Below are 25303 nucleotides of genomic sequence, written 5' to 3' on the forward strand. Positions count from 1 at the left end.
CATCCACTAGGTATCCATAACCCCTAGGAGTATGCCTAAGATGGGCCCTCTCCCATCTCCGTCCATGCTCCTGGGCATATCCTGGAGACCCCTGTACATCCGGTGTACCGACGGGGGTACCCTCTCCCGGAGTGCCACTCAAAGGGGTGCCACCAAAAGGCGTGCCATCTGCCGACGGCTGCGCAAAAGCCGGAGTAACTGGAGTGGATGTCCCCACAGGTGTGACAAATCCTGGAGGTGACGCAGCTCCAGCTGAACGACGAGACGGAGACACCGCGTCCATGTCTCCACAGCAGCACCCCCCTGATCCTCCTGCAGTCGTAGTCCCTCCCTCTGGCCCAAGTCACGAGCGTCGAGATCGTCTGCTCGAAGCTGAAGCATCTGATCGTGCTGAAGCTGATCTAGCAGAGCGCTCTAACGAAGAACGAGACAGCTCCTGATCTGCCATCTCTCTGAATCTCGTGAGCTGATCTGGAGACATGCGTGCCATCATGTCCTGAAACTCCTCATCGCTCATCCTTCGACTCATCCTGAAAATGTCGATACCTGCACAGATAAAAAATGATGTTAGAATAATCAATTTAAACTATACAAAGCACATTAATATAAATCATTTTTGAAAAATCCCTCTTAAAATGCATATCTTATCTACCTTTATGAAATATCTAAACAACGAATTGAAGTATTCTATGGTCCCATGTTAATCTCCTGACACAACTCTGCATACACTGGAAGGTCGATAGACATGTCACCACAAAAGAACGAGTCTGCCTCATTCTCAAAAAATTCTACGACTTCTGTATTTCCATCATTGTTAGCCGATGCGGGCTCCAAGCTTGCGGTAGCCTCCACCCCTTGTAATTTCGATCCCTCTATTTGCATATTTTCTTCATCTATTCCTGGAACTTCGCTTTGATCGTATACTCTCGCACCTCGAGGAGTTGAAGGTATAACATACCACCATCGAGGTTGTCGGGGATTTGGATAGAAGATTACCTGTTCACAAACACTTACAAAGCGGCTTCAAACCATTGTGACATAAACCATGTCGTATTACAATTAGCAAGCAAATGACTATTTGTACCTGTTCACAATGGGCCAGCAACACAAAGGTGTCGCGCAAATCCATCCATTTTTTTTCAGAATCTATTTCGAGAAATCCAAATGGACCTCGTCGAACTATTGCGCCAGCTCCTCCAAGTACCACTTTGAACCACTGCACATCGAATATTATCATGGAGAAGCTACGGTAATCCACCATAATAATACTTTGCAAGTTCCCAAAATACTCCATCTCATCCACAACCGTGTTCGAATCCGTTGCTCATCGTCGGCTCTCTTGCTCAAACCTTGCCATGACACCACAGTCCATTATGGAGCGCATTTGGTCAATACGCTCCACCCGAAAATGCAGTCCGCGCAACCACGCTGCACTATATATTTTGTACTGCACATTGAAACACTCAAAATTAGATGTAGCAAGCAAATTTAGATACGACACATTCTAAACCCCTCATTACCTTTGGACTACATCCCCTCGAGAACTCCCACTCCTCCATTGAGACCTCTGTCCCTTCACTGGATGCTGCGATCAAGGCTCCATGCAACCATCATGTTGACATAAACCGCGGCATCTCCTCCATGCCTTTGGGATATCGAATCGGTCGATGATGTGTACTATGTCGGAATTCAGCTCGCGCTTCCTCTCGATCTTGCCTTGCAATCTGGTACTTGGCGAGCCACATCTCCATGGAGGCATGGTGCAACATACAAAAGCGATTCACCTTCTCTTCCATTGAGGCATCCATTCTTTTTTCTACTCCATTTCCAACCACCACATCTCCAGTCAGTCTATCATCGTTCTTCAGTGTCCATAGCATTTCATTGTCTAGTTCCACCGTTGGTAGCCATTGTGAAATATGCACTAACGCCTCTGACACCAACCAACCTTCGGCCATGCTACCTTCTGGCCGACCTCGTTGTCGCACAAAGCCTTTCAGGGTTTTCATGAAGCGCTCCAAGAAGAACATCCATCGCGTATGGACAGGTCCAGCAATCTCCACTTCGTCCACAAGATGCACAAGAAGGTGAACTTGTATCATGAGCATGCTAGTGGGCAGGTATTTCTCAAAGAGACAGACCATCTCAACTACTCCCCGCCTTGCGGATTCAATAGAGGACATCTTAATCTCTTTCTGTGAGATCCATTGCACCAAAGTCGACAACTTGTAAATGGCCCTGCGAATTTCTGGAGTTAGGCATCCCGCGATCGCGATCGGTAGGACAAACTGCCACAAATGAGAAAGCATTAAGAATAATGGTCACTTTTCAAATTTCAAAATGTCCACGCTAATTAAAATCCATTCTGTTCACAAACCTGACATATCTTATGCCAATCATGGAATTTTAGCCCAGACATTTGGTCATCTTTAGAAAATGCGAACCTGAGAGAATGCATCATACCCGTCGGAGTGCGGATAGACTTGATTACTTGCTTCACAATGCGCTCTTCTTTGGTAGACAAAACGCAGGGAGCGCGAGGAAGCTGCACTCCCCCTTCAGCACTCGATTGCGGCCAAAGTGCCTCCATCTTACCTACCTCCTTTAAATCCATTCGTGACCCTATAGTGTCTCTCTTTCCTATGATGTGGTCCCATAGCAAGCTGCCCACATTTTTGAAAATATGCATGGGATCCAACAAGTGGTTGACCTGTAAGTGGGTCCAATATGGCAACTCGTAGAAAACTGAGAACTGTCGCATTCCATTTGGATGTGATTCCGGGTTTACCATTTTCAGCTCGTACTAGCTTGCAGCGTTCATATGTACTAGAGGTCGTCCAAGAAAACCTTCCCTGAGTTCATGATCCTCCGGCAAGAAAGCGGCGTGTCCTTGATATACCATCTTCTTCATGGTTCGTAACCTTCGGGAGTCTAACTGTGGCCGACACAATGGACATGCATGATAACCTGAGGTAACGAGACCTGCAGGGCGATCCACGACCTAGTGAATACTTGATTGAATGAAATAAAATATAGATATTACTAGCGAGAACAAAGGTCTGCTCACCTGAGCACTCTCCCAATCCCGGAAAGTCATGCATCGTCAACATGAGAATGGCTCGAATGTTGGCTGACCGCCGACCATCGCACCTGCTCATATCTTGCACTGTGACCCCCTCCTCCCACAAAATCTTAAGCTCATCGACTAATGGACGAAGATACACGTCCATATTTTTTACTTTGTAGCGGCCCGGGACGAGAAGCTAAGGATCAGATGTCCTTTCTTCGTAGAAAGCCATGGAGGAATGTTGTAGTTGACAAGCACTATAGGCCACACACTGTAAGAAGTCGAGTGCAGACCGACGCAAACCAAATGGGTTCACACCATCCATGGCGAGACCGAGCCGAAGATTCCTTGGCTCTCGCGCAAAGCCTGGGAAGGTAGAGTCAATGTGGCTCCATGCGCGCGAATCTGCTGATATTCGTTGCACTCCATCCGTGGACCTATTTTGCACATGCCACGTTGTCAAGCTTGCCATGGCAGACGTGCGAAACATGTGCTTTATGCGAGGGATGAGCAGAAAGTGTCTGAGAACTTTTTGAGGGATGGTCTGCCCTTGCAAGTCCTGTCGATACCTGTGAGCACCACACTTTGGACATGTCTCCATAGTCTCGTATTCATCTCGAAACAATATGCAGTCGTTGATACATGCATGGATGTTATTGTAGTCCATGCCAAGCTTCCGTAAAACATGTCTGCATCATCACGAGACTCAGGCATGGTGTTTGCATGTGGCAATATATGATATTTCAATAACCTCAAAAAATCATAAAACACCTTGAAAAATCCATCCATGTTTACAATAATACTGTTTTTAAAAAAAACAATGAAGTCTGTGTGCAAGGTACCTGAATAACTCAGTCACACTCGTATTGCTCCAACCGTATTTTGCTTGCACACTTAAGAGTGCAAGCAATGTCTTCAACTGAGATACTCGGCACCCATCATATAATGGTATGGATGCTTCCTCTCTAAGCGGGTCAGATGTCTCAACATCCATGGGAATCAATGCATCGATCATTGCCTCGATCTCAGGCTCCAAGATTGTAGGCAAGTCGGGAAGGTTGTCTGTCTCCTTTGGTATTGACGGTATAGATGGGCCTTGCGAGTGGTCGATTGGCTCCTACAATCCATCCATCGCACGTCCACGAACTCTTCTAATTGGCCACAAAGGGTGCACTCCCCCTTTGGTCGAGACATCACCCCCCTGGATACAAAATTTGCCAACAAGACCCAATCTTATTGTGTATGGTTTTCAATTAGCTTGAGAGTACAATGCATGAAAAATGCTAACTTCAAATTACCGTTTGTTGAAAATCTGCAATCGCCTGATCAATGATCTCAGATTGAAACTCGCCAAATCGTCGTACGTGTTCTATAGACAATCGGCGTTTTTGTCTAATTGCCAACTTGCATTGAGAGAAAGGACATGGGACACGCTGATTAAGATACGTCTCGCGGTCTTGAACAATAAGACCTTCTTCGTTTGCCATGTTATCTACATTACAACAAACGAGGCTTAAATGGATAGCTTTATGGAGATGTACGTCAAGTTGCAAGTTGACCATAAACCTTGCATTGTATATAGTAGTCGAGAGATTTTCCGATGTTATATCTCGGCCTTGTATCATGCTCAACGATTTGTTTGTTCCGGTAGATAATTATTTGTTATATCTTGGCTTTGAGTATAAGTAATCCATTTTAAAATTAATGCGCGCCATCTATGAAATTTTATAACTATAGTAATAAAATTTATTTCAATCAATTCTACTCATAGTCATAAGACTTGAGAGAAATTATCCTATACTCAATTTAAGGGTTTCTTCTTCTATAACAATAATTTTGGGTTCATTTTGATGAAGTACGTGGCCCATGGCAAAGCACATTGCATACCATTATCAATAAGTATATTATCTTAAATTTCCTTCCCCTCCCTCTCCCTCTCTTTCTCTCCCTCTCCCTCTCTTCCTCTCTTCCTCTCTTTCTCTCACCCTCTCCCTCTCTCTCTCGTTCTCTTTCTCTCCCTCTCTCATTTCCTTCCCCTCCCCCTCCCTCTCCCTCTCCCTCTCTTTCTCTTTTTCTCCCTCTCCCTCTCTATCTCTCTTTCTCTCTCATTTCCTAAACAAGCAAAAAATAAAGTGATTTAAACATCCTCCAAGCAAAAGGGAGAGGGAGAGATACAATGCACTCTCCCTCTCTTTCTCTTTCTATCCCTCTCTCATTTCCTTCCCCTTCCTCTTCCTCTCACTCTCTTTCTCTCTCATTTCCTCTCCTAAACAAGCAAAAAATAAAGTGATTCAAACACTAAACAAGCAAAAGGGAGAGGGAGAGAGAGAATGCACTCTCCCTCATTCTCCCTCTCTTTCTCTTTCTCTCCCTCTCCTATTTCCTCCCCCTCCCTCTCCCTCTCCCTCTATTTCTCTTTCTCTTTCTCTTTCTCTTTCTCTTTCTTTCCCTCTCCCTCTCCCTCTCCCTCTCCCTCTCCCTCTCCCTCTCCCTCTCTCTCTCTCTCTCCCTCCCTCTCTCCCTCTCTCTCTCTCTTACTCTCTAGTTTCCTCTCCTAAACAAGCAAAAAAGAAAGTAATTTAAACATTAAATAAGCAAAAGGGAGAGGGAGAGAGAGAATGCACTCTCCCTCCTTCTCCCTCTCTTTCTCTTTCTCTCCCTCTCCTATTTCCTCCCCCTCCCTCTCCCTCTCCCTCTATTTCTCTTTCTCTTTCTCTTTCTTTCCCTCTCCCTCTCCCTCTTCCTCTCTCTCTCTCTTACTCTCTCGTTTCCTCTCCTAAACAAGCAAAAAAGAAAAGCAAAAGGGAGAGAGAGAGAGAGAATGCACTCTCCCTCTCTTTCTCTCCCTCTCTCTCCCTCTCCCTCTCATTCTCTTTCATTTCCTCTCCTAAACAAACAAAAGAGAACAATTTAAACCTTCAACAAGTAAAAGAAAGAGAGAGGGAGACTCACCAATTAGATATGGCGAGCGTGGGCGGCTTCTCTTTGCAACGAGGGCTCCTCCTCTCCTTCGCGAACAACGGCAGGGGCGGTGGCGGCGGCAGCGGCGGCAGCAAGTCTCTTCCTCTTCTTCTCTCACAAAGCCTTGGCTCTCTCCCTCGCTCTCGCTCTCAAAAGGCGAAGAAATGAAAATGAAAACGGTGCTCTGGTTTCGGCCGCGCTTTTTTCCCTACGGCATCGCTATTGGCGTCGCTATAGGCGTCGCTATTAGCGTCGCTCTTTGCGTCGCTATTAGCATCGCTATTTATAGCGACGCCAATAGCGACGCCGATATCCGCCGTCGCTAATTGCCCAATTCCTTGTAGTGTTGCAAATTCCTACGGTTATTAGCAACCTTCTTTAATGAATCATTGTGAAAAAGATGTCTAATAATAAGACATGTTATTGATTCTTTCCATGCATAACCGAAGTGTACTACAATAATTTCGACTTGTAAAGATGGTCATTAATTGATCTAAATTCGTTACTTTGCAAAATACAAATGACCGATTCTTTGATCGTAAGCTATTTCCTTTAATTTAGCCAAAGTATTTCAATCGAAAAAGTGCGTCCTAATTCCATAAATGATCCATGCACAATTGAAATATTACGACTAAATCAAAATTAGGAAGAAACCCTGGACTTGTGGATTCGGTGAAATGTCCACATGGATGTTAGGAGATGATCCTCCTGCGATTGTGCCTTGTGCCTTTTTAGGGGCCATCATGTATTTGACCTTTTTGCCTTGGTCGTAGACTTATGATCTTGACCCGTCTCCCTCACACGCGCAATTCCTTTTGAGATTTGGTTTCCTTTACCGATTTCACCATCTTTCAGAACCGGACTTTAGAAATGGAAACTTATGAATTCCCCTTCTTTTCGTAGAAGTTTCGGGAAGACAATTGATCTTCACGGAAAAATAGCTTTGTGGAATGCAAGGGGAAGTACTCAATTTCCGAGGATGCAAGGGGAAAAAAAACCTAATTCCTGGGGGTATAAGAGACCGCTTGAGAAGGGCAATAGACAGGGTTTTTTTAGGAACCCGCAAGTATGTCACAACTCTATAGAAACAGAATTTGTATCCTTTTTCATTAATTTGTCTATATAATGATTTATTAAATTTATTTCCTTTGCACTAATTACATATAAAGAAAAGTGCATTGGAGCTGGCCACTGATGAGTGGTCACAGGTCATGGTGGACCCACACGGTGGGTTAGAGAAAAGATAGTTCACACTTCCACCTATATGACCCGATTGGGCGCCTGTGACTAGAACTCACGCATATCAGGGTTAGACTCGCACACAGAAAGGATTGATGCCTTGAAGTGTGGGCTAGATCCACCAGAACAGACAGTTACAATCAACAAGAGGGCATGATCATGAAATGCTTGTATAATGTGCATGTGTGGGCTGAAAGCTTGAAATGCACATTTCTTTGCATAGGAAAGTCACATGAAGATTCGGATACCATTTTTGCGATGTACACGGAAAAAGCTTTCATATGATACCCATATTGGGGGGGTCCCTAAATTCTAGGAGATCCCTAAATTTTAGGAGGTTCCTAAATTTTAGGAGCCTCGAATTAGCCTAAAAATGCTAGTCCAAAAAAATAGGGATGTCATTCTAAAAATAGTAAGTTCTGTACTCTGACTGTGCTTACTAAATTTGGTTGTTTCTATTCTTGACAGTATTCAACCCAAAAAGGATGGCCATAGAGAAGAGACAAGTGTCAAGACACTTGTCACACAAGTTTTCAAGTGTCCCACCACTTGTCACATCTCATGACATGTGGCTGGACACTTGTCTTGTGCTACTCCACTTTCCCCTTTTGTACTAGCTCTCCCCTCTCCTATAAATAAGAGCTCGTTTTTCTTCATTTAACATCATTTTTCTTTACTGTAAACTCATGTACAGCACCCACAGATAGCCAGAAACTGGCCCCATCCATCCCCATCATCATCCCCCACTTCTCCATTATCAAATTCCTCCATATTCCCTCTTCTATCACTGTTGTTTTACAAGACAGCAAGCCTATAAATTCATTACAACACCTCCTTCTTGAGCTCTTTCTTCCATTTTAGCTACAAGAAGCAAGCCCTATCCATGTACTGCTGATCAACGATGGAGAAAGGCTGAATTCCCCTTTTTCTTCTCTCATACTGTAAAGAAATCAGTTCTTATCATTGCATAATTGATAATGCATGTGTGTTTGTACATCTTTGCATGATCTTGTGAGAGTGAGAATTACTTCTTCTCACTCTCAGGTTGATTGTAACTGAGCTCTTCCCTAAGGGACTTGGGTTGAGCAGAAATACATTCCTTCGGGGGGGGGTTGCCCATCTTCAACCCTCAATCTTGTCTCCATTACTTTTCCATTTTTATGGCTATAATTTTGTGAGTAATTTTCATTTTCAGCTTTAAGTGTTCATTCTCTTTTATATTAAATCTCGAAAACAAGCGAATATCATAATTGTTAAGCATACTACGTTGTTCGAGGCGTTTACAAAGTAATAGGAACTTGAGTGGAGATTTCCATAGAAAGGGGTGCTTAAATCCTAGCCTAAGGTAGGGTTTTTCTTTTGCGGGGCCAAGAAGGAAAAGGGGGCTAAAATTCAAGGAAAAAGGGGGGTGAAAAAAAATCACTTAGGAAGGGGGCTTTCATCTTAGAAGCTTCTTACATAAGCTTCTAAGGAGCTTCAGCACATGGCATTGGGCTGCCAGACGAAGCAGACGGTGGCGTTTTGGCAGGAGTTGGAGCAGCGGAACACGGCCTCGACCACTCTCTGCTTATGTTGCGGCGAGTCGGCTGATTCTTCCTCCTCCTCGCCTCGATTGTTGTCCTCACGACTAGCCTATTCTCTTCCCTCTACTCAGATAGACTGGTGTAGTATTTCTTTCCTCACGCCTTCCCATTTTTTCACGCCCTCTCCTCCTTGCTCCTCCCCCCCACATGGGGTTTTAATAGGTGAAGGGAGGGGGACCACCCCCCCTCCCATGCTGTCGATTGCATGGGCATTCCCCCCCCCCCCCCCATGACTTCCAGCTCGTGCGGAATCAACCATGCTTCACTCCCTTCCCTCCAGCACAGCCTTCGGCTGGGGGAAATGTAACGTGTCCCCTAGAATCATCCCGGACACGTCTTAGCAATCCATCGAAAAGGATGTCTAGAAAGCTTCGCCCGGCACTCCCATGGAATGTTACGGGACTTGCGATCTAGGTCTTCCCGCGTCTGCCACGTAGCGGAAGTATCCTGGCCGTTCCCACTTAGGATCGACCTGGATTTGGGTTTTCCTGTTTGGTCATTAGCTAGCAGCAACTAGCGTCAGACCCGAGCGAACTACTTTACGCAGAAACGCCAGATCCGAAGCGGATTCACGCTACACTTGGTTCAAGGAGAATGGGAAACGAGAGGGATGCAAATCTCAACCTCTCTGCCATAAGGCATAATCCCATTCCGTTCCCCTAAAACAGCGTAAATCGAGTAAAACATAATTCTAGGTCATTGCTTTCGATGATCCTTCCGCTGTTCTTCGAGATTTTTGAGAAAAGTTCCCGGTTGACCGGGACCACCCAACTGTAGGACGGACCCATGGCCCATCCTCCGCACTTTCCTCAGATTTGTTTTAGTTATGTAATTATCTAACACATTAATTTGACATATAGCAATCAGCTTCTTTAATTACTCCTGTTAAGCACTGGTTCCTTCACGTAATCTTATCACGTGACATAGAAAAACAATATCAGCCAAATTCTTTATTATTATTTCATCATTTTATCTTTGAAATGCAAGGAGTTCCGCCCATAGGCTTATCCATAATCCGCCCGAAGGCTATCTAGTAATCCGCCAGGGATTACTATTCCAAGCTTCTGCCCGTAGACTAGTATGCGGGCCTCGAGATCCAATCCCGAGTCACGTTAGCCTCTTGTGCAGGACCCGGAAGGCGAGGGATTTACAGCGAGAGCCCCCCCTGGCACCCAAGCGTCCTCCTGCTCCAAGTAGAGCTCAACGGAAAGACCTCTCGCGGCGGGTTCGGTCCACGTTCCCGGCGCGGTCAACAACCCCCTTAGTTAGGGTGAGGCAGGCAGTCGGGGGTAACTGAAGCTGCCTCTCCCTTCAGGCCTTCAACCTCAAGCATTAGATATCATTTCATCCTTTAGTTCTTTGAGCAAACAATGCAAACAGTGTTACAAGCACAATCAATTCCAGTGGTCGTTTATTTGGCCAACTGTCAAGGAGTGAATCCTTCTCTCCGAATGCATCCAACATTCGATCCGGGATCAATTGCGACTTGGCAAGATCCCCAAGGGTTTGTTTGTTCACCCTTTTGTCCTTGTGTTAGGGCCATACCCTGTTAACCCAACTTAACCAATACCTTAGGTTTTATTAACAGTAAATCCTGGCGACCATGTCACTTTAATTTATTGATTGATCATTTGCTTCCAAGCAAATACCTAACTTCCCTTTACTTGGCAATTTTTCCCAAGAAATGTGATATAACAGGATGACTACTCATCCTCTTGCAAGTTAAACTTGCGTAAGAACTTGCCAACCTCATTTCAAGAAATGGCAAAACTCTCTTGTGAACTAACCACAAGTCTATGCGACGTTGCAACTTATGGCACAAGTGTCGCATCTATTCCATGAGATCATTTCACCCATTGAATGGCGTTTTCTGGTCACGAAATTATCTCCAGACGAGAGGCAGGGTTTAGGGTGTCTTCTTACCCAACCCATTTCTAATTACACTAGGTCAACAACGTTCGGTCCTAGGAATTCCAACTCAATCCGAGTTTCATCATTTGAACGAGTGATCCTTAGGGTAGAAACCTTAGATCGTTTTATGCATGAGTGTCCAATTGTACCCTACATTCCATGAATGTGGGTAGGATCTTTGTTTTAAGGGTTCATCTTGGTAACAGGTGCGTGAAACTAGGTCAAGTCCTTAATGTGCTAAACCCTAGCTAGCACTTGGAGTATATTGTATCGATTTAACCATCCTAAATAAGTCCTTTGCGGTTTAGGTATTTTGGGTAAACCCATTTACTTGTCTTACGACAAGGACGAGCCATTCCTAAAGATATTGTCTTGATCAAAGAGGGGAAAAACTAGTTGCATTACGTCATAATTCATGTAAGCACGCGATTCATTTCCTCTAGATTCGCAATCCCTAATTTTTCTTGTTAAGACCAAGCACGTGATAAAATTCGCATAACTTCCATTGGTCCTACTAGGGCATGCATTCACGACTCATGCTACTAAGCTTTTAAGTTTTTATGTTAAACAAACCATGCAGCCTTTCCCTAACTTCATTTTTGAATGAAATATTCGTACGCCTTGATTGAGCATTACGCAATTTCGACTTGTAATGATAGTCATTAGTTGTTCTAGATCCATTACTTTGCAATGCACTGAAGCAACTTGCTATAGACATCTTTCATTCATTCCATTGAAACATACAAATGACCGATCTTCGATCATGTGTTACTTCCTTTAAAATAGCCAAAGTATTTCAATCGCAAAAGTGCATCCTAGTTCCATAAATTAACCATGCATAATTGCAATACTTTGACATGAATAAAAAATAGGAAGAAAACCTGGACTTGTGGGTTCGGTGAAATATCCACATGAATATTCGGAGATGATCCTCCTTGGCTCGCAGTCTTATGATTTTTGGCCTTCTCCCTTGTACGCGCAAATCCCTTTGAGGTATGGCTCCTTGACTTGTGGAATTTGGATTTGGAAGGTCTTAGGGTTCGGAGCTTGGGCCTTATTTCTTTCGGCAAAGAGGGATTCGTGAGAGGGTTCTTGCGAAAACCTTGCGGAAACAGAGGCTTGAGAGATTCTTCTCCTTGAAATTCCGGCTAGGAATGGTTTTATGTGCTTTGCGGAAATGGGGACTTATGAACTTCTCCTTCCTTTCATAGAAGTTCCGGGGATAAAGATCTTTGTGGAGAGGGAGTGTGGGGGGAAAATTTGGAGATGGGTTTATGGGGGAAATCGAGTGGGAAGGGTTTAGAGAAACTCCTCTTCTTCTTACAAGAACCGAGGCTAGGGCTTTAGTAGCTTCCTTTGCTTCAAAGCCGGGAGGGATGGGCTTATTGAGAAACTAATGGAAAAGGCTTTAAAATCGGGGGTAAAGATTTGCTTGTGGTGGATGCTATGGGAAGGGGACTTAAATCCCGGGGTACAATGGTCTTATGGAGATCCGATAGGAAGGGACTTTAAAAAAAAAAAACCCGGGGATAATATGGGCTTTATGGGGAAATCCACGGGAAGGGGTTTTAAAAACCCAAGGTAAAATGGGCTTGTGGTTGATCCCAATAGGAAGGGGGACTTAAAGAAGCCCCCTTAGAAGCTTCCTAGAGAAGCTTCTAAGAAGCTTCAGGGAACTACGTGGCGTGGAGATAAAGGATTTGGGAGGCTTTTGACGGCGTTCTGGTCCTACTCCACGGCAGGGCCCTCCTCCTCGGATGGCATTGTGGTTCTCCCCTCCTTCACGGCCGCCTTCCTTCACGCCCCCCCCCCCTCCTTCACGGTCGCCTTCTCCTTCACGGCCCCTTCTTCACGGCCGTCTCCTTCACGACCCCTTCTTTATGGCCGCCTCCTTCACGGCTGCCTTCTCTTCATGGCCGCCTCTTTCACGGCCATCTTCTCTTCACGGCTGCCTTCCTTCGCGGCTTCCTCCTTCACTCCCCTTACTCCCCAATCTATGGCGTCTGATTGTTCACGGCCTTTTTCTCCTCATTAGTGTTTTCGCTCTTACTCTCTCATAGCCCTCTCCTCTTCTACGGCCAACCTCCTCCTTCATGACGAATAGTCTCCACAGCTTGTCGCCTTCGTCCTCTCACCTCTCAAGCAGCCTGTCGCAGCATTTCCCCCCCCCCCCCCCCCCTTCAACACCTTAGAAGGTGTTTTTATAGTTTGGGGGGGAGAGAGGACCTCCCCCCTACGTGGCCCCTCGCATGGCCTCTTCCCCTCCACCTCTTAAATTGCCATAATAGCCCATCCCCTTCCCTCAGCCACGCATCGGCTGGGGGAAGGTAAATATTAAGAAAAATAAATTGCAACAATTTTATCCCAACATTATCCTCTTGACCTCCTCCCAATAGGGAGTTTACCTATGGTTATGCGAGTCATTTAAACCTCGGTCCCGTTTTGCCAGTGGAGAGGTCATGATTCCTCGGTCCCGATTTACCAATGCAGAGTACTTCTTTTCTCGCGTACGATCATAAATCAACTACCGGAAATGGAGATAATCTTTTCACGAATTTACGATGTGCGGGAGGTTGGTCTAGTAATATTTCAAACGGAAATATTACATTCTCTCCCCCTTGGAGGAATCAAGATGTCCTCATCTCGAGATGAATTGGGGATATTTATGGTTGAGAGTGCTTTCATCCACCCAAGTGGTATCCTCCTCGGGATAATCTTTCCACTGTACGAGGCATTCTCTCAAGGTTCTGGATCTCTGTTGTCTCTCCCTAACATCTAAGATTCTGTCAGGCCGTAGCTCAAGGAATCCTAGTCTAGGCATTACAATTTGTTGGTCATCAAGTACATGGCTATTATTAGGTACATATTTCTTCAAGAGGCTGATATGGAATACATTATGAACCTTTAGGTTCTTAGGAAGTTGCAGTCTATAAGCATTAGGTCCTAGGCACTTGAGGATCTTGTATGACCCACAATACCTTGGACTTAGCTTCTTGCAATCTCCTAAGGATAGAGAACTCTTCTTTGCCCATATGCGAATGAAGACCATTTCTCCTTCCTTGAAGATTCTATCTTGACGCTTTAAATTCGCATATGCCTTCTGTCTATCCTTGGCAGCTTGGATGTCCTGTCTTATTTGGTCATCCATCTCTTCCAACATCTGCCTTGAAGCTTCAACCCTCAAGGTTGGATCTGAGAAGTTTAGGGAACTTCGATAGTCATGATCATACAATGCCTGGAAAGGGATCATCTGAATACCTTGTTGATAAGAAGTATTGTAGGCAAATTCAACTGAAGGCAAGTATTGAATCCACCTTTTTGGCTCACGACAGCAGTGTGCCCTAAGCATGTCCTTAATGACTTGATTTATTTGCTCCGTTTGGTCATCAGTTTGGGGATGGTAAGCTGTATATAAATAGAGTTGAGTCCCAATAGCTTCAAAGATAGCTCTCGAGAAGTGTGATGTGAAGAGAGAATCATGATCACTAATGATTCTTATAGGTAACCCATGTAGCTTGTATATCTCCTTGATAAACAACCTTGCAATGTTTGAGGCTTTATAGTTTGTCTTTACCAGAATAAGTTATGCAACCTTAGTCAACATGTCAACCACAACCATGATGGAGTGGTATCCTCCCTAAACTTGGGGTAGGCCAATTAACCAAGTCCATACTGATGAATTCCCATTCATTTGGGGAACGTCAAGTGATTGCAACTTCCCTGGCATTTTGACATGTTTGTCTTTGATACGTTGACAAGACAAACACTCAGTAAAATATTTGAGAATGTCACCATTAAGCCTCTCCCAGTGGTAGCTTTTCCTAACTGTAATGAGAGTCTTGGCATAGCCAGGATGTCCTGAGAAAGGGGAATTATGAGCTTCCCACAATATCTTCTACTTAAGTGACTGGCTTGCAGGTATACATACTCTCGTCCTATAGTAGACAAGTCCATTGTTGACAGAGAGTTCATGATACTTAGCCTCTAGCTTTTGTTCCTAGTCCTCGATAGAGATTTCCCTTAGCATCCTTTGATAGGCTAGATCATGGCATCCTTCCTCTCTAGCTAGCTCAAGTATGGGGTTGTTCGGCATTGACACCTTTGTGGCTAGAGATCTAGCTATTGATGGATTTTAGAGAATTAAGGAATGCCTTGCGACTGAGTGCATCAGCAACTACATACTCCTTTCCAGTTCGGTACTTGATCTTAAGGTCACACTCCTCCAGCACTTCAATCCACTAACATTGCCTCATGTTGAGCTTGTTCTAGGTAAAGTTCCACTTGAGACTTTTTATGATCAGTCACTAGTGTAAACTTGTTACCCAGCAGGTAGTGTCTCCAAAGCTTGACAACTAAAAGTTCAAGATCATGGGTAGCATAATTCTTTTCATGGCTCTTCAGTTTCTTGAAGATTAGGCTATAGGATGACTTTTCTACATAAGCATGCTAGTATCAGTTACTACCTCTACTCCTTACTGTGGTCTAGAAGTTTTAGGATCGGTGCTAATACCAAACTTTTCTTCAACCTATCAAAGCTAGTTTGTTCGGTAGTTGACCATGCAATGGACGTTTGCTTCTTCAATAATTCTATCAAAGGTGCTGCAATCAAAGCATAGTTTTTGATGAAGACCCTATACCAGCTTGTCGATCCAAGAAAGCTGCATATTTCTTTGATAGTTGTTGGTATTTGGCCATCCTAGAACATTTCTGAATTAGGCCGGTTCCACTGAGATTCCTTCTGCTGATATGATGAATCCCAAATAACCAATCTGACGTTTGAGGAATGCACATTTCGTCATCTTAGCATACAGCTTGTGTGATCTCCTTGTCTCAAGGAAAATCCGAAGTTGGGGTTCATGATCTCCTTCCTATTTGGAACAGACCAGAGTTTCATCAAAGAAGACGAGCACGAAGTTATCAAGATATGATCTAAAAATATCCTGCATTAACCTATTGAATGTGGCAGGCATATTCGTAAGCCCTAATGACATAACTAGAACTCAAAGTGTCCATATCTAGTGTTGAAGGTCGTCTTTGGGATATCTTCTTCCTTGATTCTTATCTGATAGTAACCAGACCTAAGATAATCTTGGAGAAGATCTTGGCACCCTGAAGACTATCAAGAAGCTCATCTATTCTAGGAATATGATATTTGTTCTTGACTGTTGATTGATTCAACTCTCTGTAATCAATACATAGCCGAAGTGTTCCATCTTTCTTTTTCTGGAACAGTACTGGTGCTTCCCATGGTGAACTGCTAGGACGGATGTAGCCCTAATCTAGTAGCTGCTTGAGTTGTTCCTTCAACTCAATTGCTTCCGATATAGACATTCTATAGGGTCTCTTCGCAATTGGTGCAGCTCCTATTACTAGCTTGATCTCATGATCTACTTCTCTTTGAAGCGGGAGTCCTGTTAACTCTTCAGAAACTACGTCCACGTATTCCTTCAGCCAAGTGACCAAATCACTTTACTTCTTTATCAATATTCACAGTCAAGACAATCGGGAGAAAAAAAAAAAGTTTTATTACATTCATATCAACATAGCCCTTTCGAGGTACAATTATTTCTTGGGGCGATGGAACAAGTTGATACATTAATTCGAGGAGAATCAGATATTGTTGCATTCAGCTACAGGAACTGAGTAGTAGTACGAATTGGGGCCATCGATTTTCAGGAATCGATAGTTCATTGGAAGATTAGGGTATCTTTTCCTTCGATATCCATTCTTCTCATGACGCCCCAAAACCTTGATTCGGTTGGCAGGGATTCTTTGAATCACTTCCACGTACACATACTTATTCTGGTTAACCCTTCGACCTCCGACCTGTAGGGTCGCGTTTGCATGAGCCTCAACAAAGACGAATAGCTTCACGATCTTCAAATCCTCCATCCACTTGATTCTCTTCAAGTTAATTTGAAGATACGTAGGTCGATGGGCAGCTATGTAATAGATCCCAGAAACACCCATCCATCTCCGTTCCATGTACACAGGCGATGGATTGTAAATGCGGTCTAGGATGTTCATCATCTCAACCCTTTGTCGATAATCCGTGGAATGCATCGCGGTCATAAACATGACTCGGAACACTAAGAACTTGTTCCATGCTTCATAATTCTGCAAGACAGCATTGAAAGTAAGGAAATGTTTGGGACAGTAACATTTGCTTTACTTCGTCTTATTAAAATTTCCTAAAAACAAGTCCTTTGTTGGTTTGCTCTGATACCAACTGTAACGTGTCCCCTAGAATCATCCCGGACACGTCTTAGCAGTCCATCGAAAAGGATATCAAGAAAGCTCCGCCCGGCACTCCCATGGAATGTTACGGGACTTGCGATCTAGGTCTTCCCGCGTCTGCCACGTAGCGGAAGTATCCTGGCCGTTCCCACTTAGGATCGACCTGAATTTGGGTTTTCCTGTTTGGTCATTAGCTAGCAGCAACTAGCGTCAGACCCGAGCAAACTACTTTACACAGAAATGCTAGATCCGAAGCGGATTCACGCTACACTTGGTTCAAGGAGAATGGGAAACGAGAGGGATGCAAAACTCAACCTCTCTGCCATAAGGCATAATCCCATTCCGTTCCCCTAAAACAGCGCAAATCGAGTAAAACATAATTCTAGGTCATTGCTTTCGATGATCCTTCCGCTGTTCTTCGAGATTTTTGAGAAAAGTTCCCGGCTAACCGGGACCACTCAACTGTAGGACGGACCCATGGCCCATCCTCCGCACTTTCCTCAGATTTGTTTTAGTTATGTAATTATCTAACACATTAATTTGACATATAACAATCAGCTTCTTTAATTACTCCTGTTAAGCACTGGTTCCTTCACGTAATCTTATCACGTGACATAGAAAAACAATATCAGCCAAATTCTTTATTATTATTTCATCATTTTATCTTTGAAATACAAGGAGTTCCGCCCGTAGGCTTATCCATAATCTACCCGAAGGCTATCTAGTAATCCGCCAGGGATCACTATTCCAAGCTTCTGCCCGTAGACTAGTATGCGGGCCTCGAGATCCAATCCCGAGTCACGTTAGCCTCTTGTGCAGGACCCGGAAGGCGAGGGATTTACAGCGAGAGCCCCCCCTGGCACCCAAGCGTCCTCCTGCTCCAAGTAGAGCTCAACGGAAAGACCTCTCGCAGCGGGTTCGGTCCACGTTCCCGGCACGGTCAACAACCCCCTTAGTTAGGGTCAGGCAGGCAGTCGGGGATAACTGAAGCTGCCTCTCCCTTCAGGCCTTCAACCTGAAGCATTAGATATCATTTCATCCTTTAGTTCTTTGAGCAAACAATGCAAACAATGTTACAAGCACAATCAATTCCAGTGGTCGTTTATTTGGCCAACTGTCAAGGAGTGAATCCTTCTCTCCGAATGCATCCAGCATTCGATCCGGGATCAATTGCGACTTGGCAAGATCCCCAAGGGTTTGTTTGTTCACCCTTTTGTCCTTGGGTTAGGGCCATACCCTGTTAACCCAACTTAACCAATACCTTAGGTTTTATTAACAGTAAATCCTGGCGACCATGTCACTTTAATTTATTTATTGATCATTTGCTTCCAAGAAAGTACCTAACTTCCCTTTACTTGGCAATTTTTCCCAAGAAATGTGATATAACAGGATGACTACTCATCCTCTTGCAAGTTAAACTTGCGCAAGAACTTGCCAACCTCATTTCAAGAAATGGCAAAACTCTCTTGTGAACTAACCACAAGTCTATGCGACGTTGCAACTTATGGCACAAGTGTCGCATCTATTCCATGAGATCATTTCACCCATTGAATGGTGTTTTCTGGTCACGAAATTATCTCCAGACGAGAGGCAGGGTTTAGGGTGTCTTCTTACCCAACCCATTCCTAATTACACTAGGCCAACAACGTTCGGTCCTAGGAATTCCAACTCAATCCGAGTTTCATCATTTGAACGAGTGATCCTTAGGGTAGAAACCTTAGATCGTTTTATGCATGAGCGTCCAATTGTACCCTACATTCCATGAATGTGGTTAGGATCTTTGTTTTCAGGGTTCGTCTTGGTAACAGGTGCATGAAACTAGGTCAAGTCCTTAATGTGCTAAACCCTAGCTAGCACTTGGAGTATATTGTATCGATTTAACCATCCTAAATAAGTCCTTTGCGGTTTAGGTATTTTGGGTAAACCCATTTACTTGTCTTACGACAAGGACGAGCCATTCCTAAAGATATTGTCTTGATCAAAGAGGGGAAAAACTAGTTGCATTACGTCATAATTCATGTAAGCACGCGATTCATTTCCTCTAGATTCGCAATCCCTAATTTTTCTTGTTAAGACCAAGCACGTGATAAAATTCGCATAACTTCCATTGGTCCTACTAGGGCATGCATTCACGACTCATGCTACTAAGCTTTTAAGTTTTTATGTTAAACAAACCATGCAGCCTTTCCCTAACTTCATTTTTGAATGAAATATTCGTACGCCCTGATTGAGCATTACGCAATCTTGACTTTGTAATGATAGTCATTAGTTGTTCTAGATCCATTACTTTGCAATGCACTGAAGCAACTTGCTATAGACATCTTTCATTCATTCCATTGAAACATACAAATGACCGATCTTCGATCATGTGTTACTTCCTTTAAAATAGCCAAAGTATTTCAATCGCAAAAGTGCATCCTAGTTCCATAAATCAACCATGCATAATTGCAATACTTTGACATGAATAAAAAATAGGAAGAAAACCTGGACTTGTGGGTTCGGTGAAATATCCACATGAATATTCGGAGATGATCCTCCTTGGCTCGCAGTCTTATGATTTTTGGCCTTCTCCCTTGTACGCGCAAATCCCTTTGAGGTATGGCTCCTCGACTTGTGGAATTTGGATTTGGAAGGTCTTAGGGTTCGGAGCTTGGGCCTTATTTCTTTCGGCAAAGAGGGATTCGTGAGAGGGTTCTTGCGAAAGCCTTGCGGAAACAGAGGCTTGAGAGATTCTTCTCCTTGAAATTCCGGCTAGGAATGGTTTTATGTGCTTTGCGGAAATGGGGACTTATGAACTTCTCCTTCCTTTCATAGAAGTTCCGGGGATAAAGATCTTTGTGGAGAGGGAGTGTGGGGGGAAAATTTGGAGATGGGTTTATGGGGGAAATCGAGTGGGAAGGGTTTAGAGAAACTCCTCTTCTTCTTACAAGAACCGGGGCTAGGGCTTTAGTAGCTTCCTTTGCTTCAAAGCCGGGAGGGATGGGCTTATTGAGAAACTAATGGAAAAGGCTTTAAAATCGGGGGTAAAGATTTGCTTGTGGTGGATGCTATGGGAAGGGGACTTAAATCCCGGAGTACAATGGTCTTATGGAGATCCGATAGGAAGGGACTTTTTTTTTTAAAAAAAACCCGGGGATAATATGGGCTTGTGGTTGATCCCAATAGGAAGGGGGACTTAAAGAAGCCCCCTTAGAAGCTTCCTAGAGAAGCTTCTAAGAAGCTTCAGGGAACTACGTGGCGTGGAGATAAAGGATTTGGGAGGCTTTTGACGGCGTTCTGGTCCTACTCCACGGCAGGGCCCTCCTCCTCGGATGGCATTGTGGTTCTCCCCTCCTTCACGGCCGCCTTCCTTCACGGCCCCCCCCCCTCCTTCACGGTCGCCTTCTCCTTCACGGCCCCTTCTTCACGGCCGTCTCCTTCACGACCCCTTCTTTATGGCCGCCTCCTTCACGGCTGCCTTCTCTTCATGGCCGCCTCTTTCACGGCCATCTTCTCTTCACGGCTGCCTTCCTTCACGGCTTCCTCCTTCACTCCCCTTACTCCCCAATCTACAGCGTCTGATTGTTCACGGCCTTTTTCTCCTCGTCAGTGTTTTCGCTCTTACTCTCTCATAGCCCTCTCCTCTTCTACGGCCGACCTCCTCCTTCATGACAAATAGTCTCCACAGCTTGTCGCCTTTGTCCTCTCACCTCTCAAGCAGCCTGTCGCAGCATTTTTTTTTCCCCCCCTTCAACACCTTAGAAGGTGTTTTTATAGTTTGGGGGGGAGAGACGACCTCCCCCCTATGTGGCCCCTCGCATGGCCTCTTCCCCTCCACCTCTTAAATTGCCATAATAGCCCATCCCCTTCCCTCAGCCACGCATCGGCTGGGGGACGGTAAATATTAAAAAAAATAAATTGCAACAATTTTATCCCAACATTATCCTCTTTACCTCCTCCCAAGAGGGAGTTTACCTATGGTTATGCGGGTTATTTAAACCTTGGTCCCGTTTTGCCAGTGGAGAGGTCATGATTCCTCGGTCCCGATTTACCAATGCGGAGTACTCCTTTTCTCGCGTACGATCATAAATCAACTACCGAAAATGGATATAATCTTTTCACGAATTTACGATGTGCGGGAGGTTGGTCTAGTAATATTTCAAACGAAAATATTACAGGAAAGAAGGGATAAATTTTTAAAAAAATCCATATATCCATAAATTTCCTCTTGACCTCCTCCCAAGAGGAGGTTCACACAAAAATATGCGGGTTTCATTGACTTTGGTCTCGTTTATGCCAATGGAGATTGTACAATTGCACCGTCCGTATATTCAATGCTGGCATTGTCATTGCATGCGATTCACGTGTGCATGTAATATATTTCAGTAGAAATATTACAAAATTGGTAGTGGTGGAGACTCTCTTGGGCAGCAGTACAATGCTCTAGAAAATGTTATTGGAGAAAGGGGCAGTGACATAATTATTGTTGGTCGAGGGATTCTGAAGGCAAGTGATCCTTTAGCTGCTGCTCATACTTATCGTCTACAAATGGGTAGGTAATCTTGTGTAAGCCCCGCGTGGGAGTCGAGAATCTGCTACTACTATGAGGGGCCGCTTTTCTGTATGAAAAGATGCATGTTGTATGCAAAAGGGGGGGAGAAAAAAACAACAGCTTGCTGAGTGATTGGGGATAGACATTAGAAGAGCCACATTGGGGGAGAGAGAGAGAGAGGAAGGTAGCAGAGGTGCTTGTTCCTGGGATAGAAGGATTGCATCTACAAAGAAGGGGACACCCAACAAAAGAGACGTTTACTTCGTTGCACCAGATGGAGAGGAATTAAAGTCAAAGTGTGCACTGGAGCAATATCTAAAAAAACATCCTAGTGGTCCAGCTGCATCTGAGTTTGATTGGGGTTTAGGTGAGACTCCAACGAGAAGGTCTTCAAGGCTTAGCTCGAAGACAAGGCCTTCTCCTGATACTCTAGAAACAGGGTCAGGTGGAAAGCGGCCTAGACGGAAGGCCAAAGAGAAAGAGGATATAAAAGATGAAGAGATGGTCGGAACCTGAACCAGTAGTTGACATCCCATCGACTAAAGTGAAGAAGGATGAGGCAAAGGAAGGTGTTGATAAGACCAAAGAGGTGAAGACTATTGAAGATGTTTCTGCACCCACTATAGATGGGAAAGAGGAACAGGACTAGAGAGAGGCATTCAAAGCGGACACAAGCGATTTCAAGCTAAATTTAGAGGTGGGAGCTTACAGGACAGAGGACCTGCAGCCTTATGTTCTGAATGTTGTGAAGAAGGCAAAAAAGCTTATGTTAGAGAAGGGTGAGAACAAAGAATATCTTCCGATTGAGGGGTTAACAACTTTCAACAAAGTCGCTGCAGTGTTACTTCTTGGAGCTAATAATCCAGTGATCAAAGAAGGAAGAGTGGCTACAGTTCAGTCACTCTCAGGAACAGGGCCTCTTCAGCTTGCAGCAGCCTTCATCCAATGATACCTACCTAGACCAAAAGTGCTTATTTCTTCTCCAACTTGGAGAAACCACAAGAATATTTTGAATGATGCTGGTGTTCTATGGTCAGAGTATAGATACTTTGATCCAAAGACAGTTGGTCTAGATTTTGATGGGATGATATCCAATATTAAGGTTGCTCCTGCAAGTTCAATCATTTTGTTGCATGGCTGTGCACACAATCCCATAGGAATTGATCCTATTCCAGAGCAATAGGAGATCATTGCTGATGTTATTCAAGAGAAAGGTCACACTGATTTCTTTGATGTGGCCTATCAGGGCTTTGCCAATGGCAGTCTTGATGATGATGCCAGTTTCGTAAGACGATTTGCTACTCGTGGGATGGAGTTGTTTATTTCGCAGTCCTACAGTAAGAACCTTGGATTATATGCTGAGCGGATTGGAGCCACAAATGTCATTACATCTTCACCCAAAGTTGCTAGTGCAAGCTAGTTTGGCTTTTTATTCGTCCTCAGTTATTGGCAGAAATAAAAACAGAGACTTGACATCATTTTCTCATCTTGCTTATTCACTTGATTGATCTTCTATCTTGGAATTTCTCAAGGACCTCTGTGGTCGCAACTTTGCTTTCGAAAACCCTTCAACATCTTTGGTGAACCCAACGTGAAAGCATCACATTTTAAAAAAATTCAGAATGGGAGATACTTCAGCATCAATTTCAGCCTCTTCTACGATTCCTACTTTGTCCTCTACTTCGACTCCATCATCGACTACATCATCTTTGGCAAGGACTATATCCACTATTACCCAAAGAAGAAAAGAGGGATATTTAAAATCTTGTGCAAAGCAAAGATATTCTAAATGGTTACAAACTAGACAAAGAGATGGAAAAAGATGGGTTTCAAGAAACCCTTAACATCTTTTTGTCTGACTTTGCAGAAGAGTCTTTAGTTTCAGGGAATTCACTAGGTCCTCTAAGGGGATCCTTTTGTCCACATATTTTCTTATCCTTATCTTATCCAAAATTTCATCCTTACATCCCCCCCTTAAAAGGATTCCATAGGAGATTTGCATAGAAATAAAAGATTACATTCAATTCAACAATTCAACAAGATATTTTCCCCTCCCCATCACAGTAGCATGCAAAGGATTTGCATGGCAATTTTATGCTTCAAGTGGGGAATTGATTTGGTGAGGAAACCAGCAACATTATTACATGATGGTACATATTGAATGACGATATGGGAATTTTCAACTAATTCACATACAAAATGATATCTCATACCAATATGATGGAGTTAAAAACTTAATTTAGGGCCTTGAATGACTAAGATTGATGCTTTGTTGTTGGTGAAGATGGGAATTTGTTGAGGCCGATATCCAAAGCTGATATCTTCCTAGAGTTTCTTAAGGTAAATTATTTCCTAGGTAGCCATAATGCATGCCACATATTCTGCTTCCGAGTAGAAAGTGGTACCGAAGTGTTGCTGTTTGGTGCTCCATGAGATGGGACCTCCTTCTAGAGTAATGATAAAACCAATGATAGATCTTTGGGTAGCAAGATCACCACCCCAATCTGCATTTGAATATTCTCTTGAAAGCAAATCATTGTTGTCTTTTATAGAATATATTCCCACATTAGATGTTTCCTTGAGATAGTGTAAGACCTATTTGAGCTACTTTCAATGTTCATAAGTGGGCTGATGCATGGATTTGGAAAGAATATGTCCTGCATAAGACAAATTTGGACGGGTACAAGTAATTAGATATTGAAGATATCCAAGTGCTTCCATATAAGAGATAGTCTCCATTTCACGAGCCTGCTTGGTTGAAAGAGAATGAGATGAGGATGGATTTAGTTGGAGATTCTGGGCAAGTGGAGTGACAATGGGATTATAGTGGAGCATGGCGTAACATGAGAGAATAGACATAATGTAGGTATGTTGATGCATTTTGATAGATGTGGGTGACTATTCAATTTCAATGCCAATATAGTAATGCATGGGACCATAATCTATGATAGCAAACTGTGAAGATATGATAGATCTAGCTTTGGACATGGCATGAGGAGAGTTGGTAAGAATGGGAATGTCATCAACATAGAGACCTAGGATAATGAGGGTTTTTCCTTGAAGAATAATATAAATGTGATTGTCAGTGTCAAGTTGGCAAAATCCATGGTGTATTAAGTGAGAATGAATGTGAGTGTACCATTGCCTTAGTGCCTATTTCAAGCCATAAAGAGCTTTATGCAATAAATAGACATGAGTAGGAAACTTTGGATCAACAAAGTTTGGGGGTTGAGACATATAGATTTTCTCATCTGAGTGACCATGTAACTCGGGGGGTTCACTATATATATATCCTCTATATAGCTTGCGTTCATTGCCTATTTATAAATATCCTAATCTTTGAATTTTTCTTGAATAAAACACAACCCTTTTCTATTCAATCTATAAGTAACCCCTTTATATGACACCCTTCTGTATGTAAAAAATGTATAAAAATGGTATTTAGAAAACCCCTTATTTTGAACTCACGTTATATATACATATATTCATGAGTGAACCGCCCCCCCCCCCCCCCCCCCCCCCCCGAGCCATGTAAGAAGGTAGTTTTGACATCAACATGATGAAGAATTAATTTGAAATGATCAGCCATGGAGAGTAATACCCATATGGAGGTTAAAAACAGTATGGGAGAAAATGTACTTCTGTAATGGATAACTTCAATTTCTTTGAAACCTCAAGCTACAAGTCAGGCTTCATACTTGTCAATAGAGCCATTTGGTTTGAGCTTTTTGCGAAGTACCCATTTACAAATTCTCTAAGAGGAAGGGGAACCAA

General features: G+C 43.6%; 1 pseudogene; it reads left to right on the plus strand.

Annotated features, from left to right (window-relative positions):
- Nucleotides 1-22949, plus strand: part of LOC148035826 (aspartate aminotransferase, chloroplastic-like) — a 37846-nt pseudogene extending 14897 nt beyond the window's left edge.
- The last annotated feature ends 2354 nt before the right edge of the window (nt 22950-25303 follow it).

This window comes from Lygodium microphyllum, chromosome 5 (genome assembly GCF_053477565.2).
Source record: "Lygodium microphyllum isolate KBCC chromosome 5, Lygodium_microphyllum_v1.1.10, whole genome shotgun sequence".
NCBI lineage: Eukaryota > Viridiplantae > Streptophyta > Polypodiopsida > Schizaeales > Lygodiaceae > Lygodium > Lygodium microphyllum.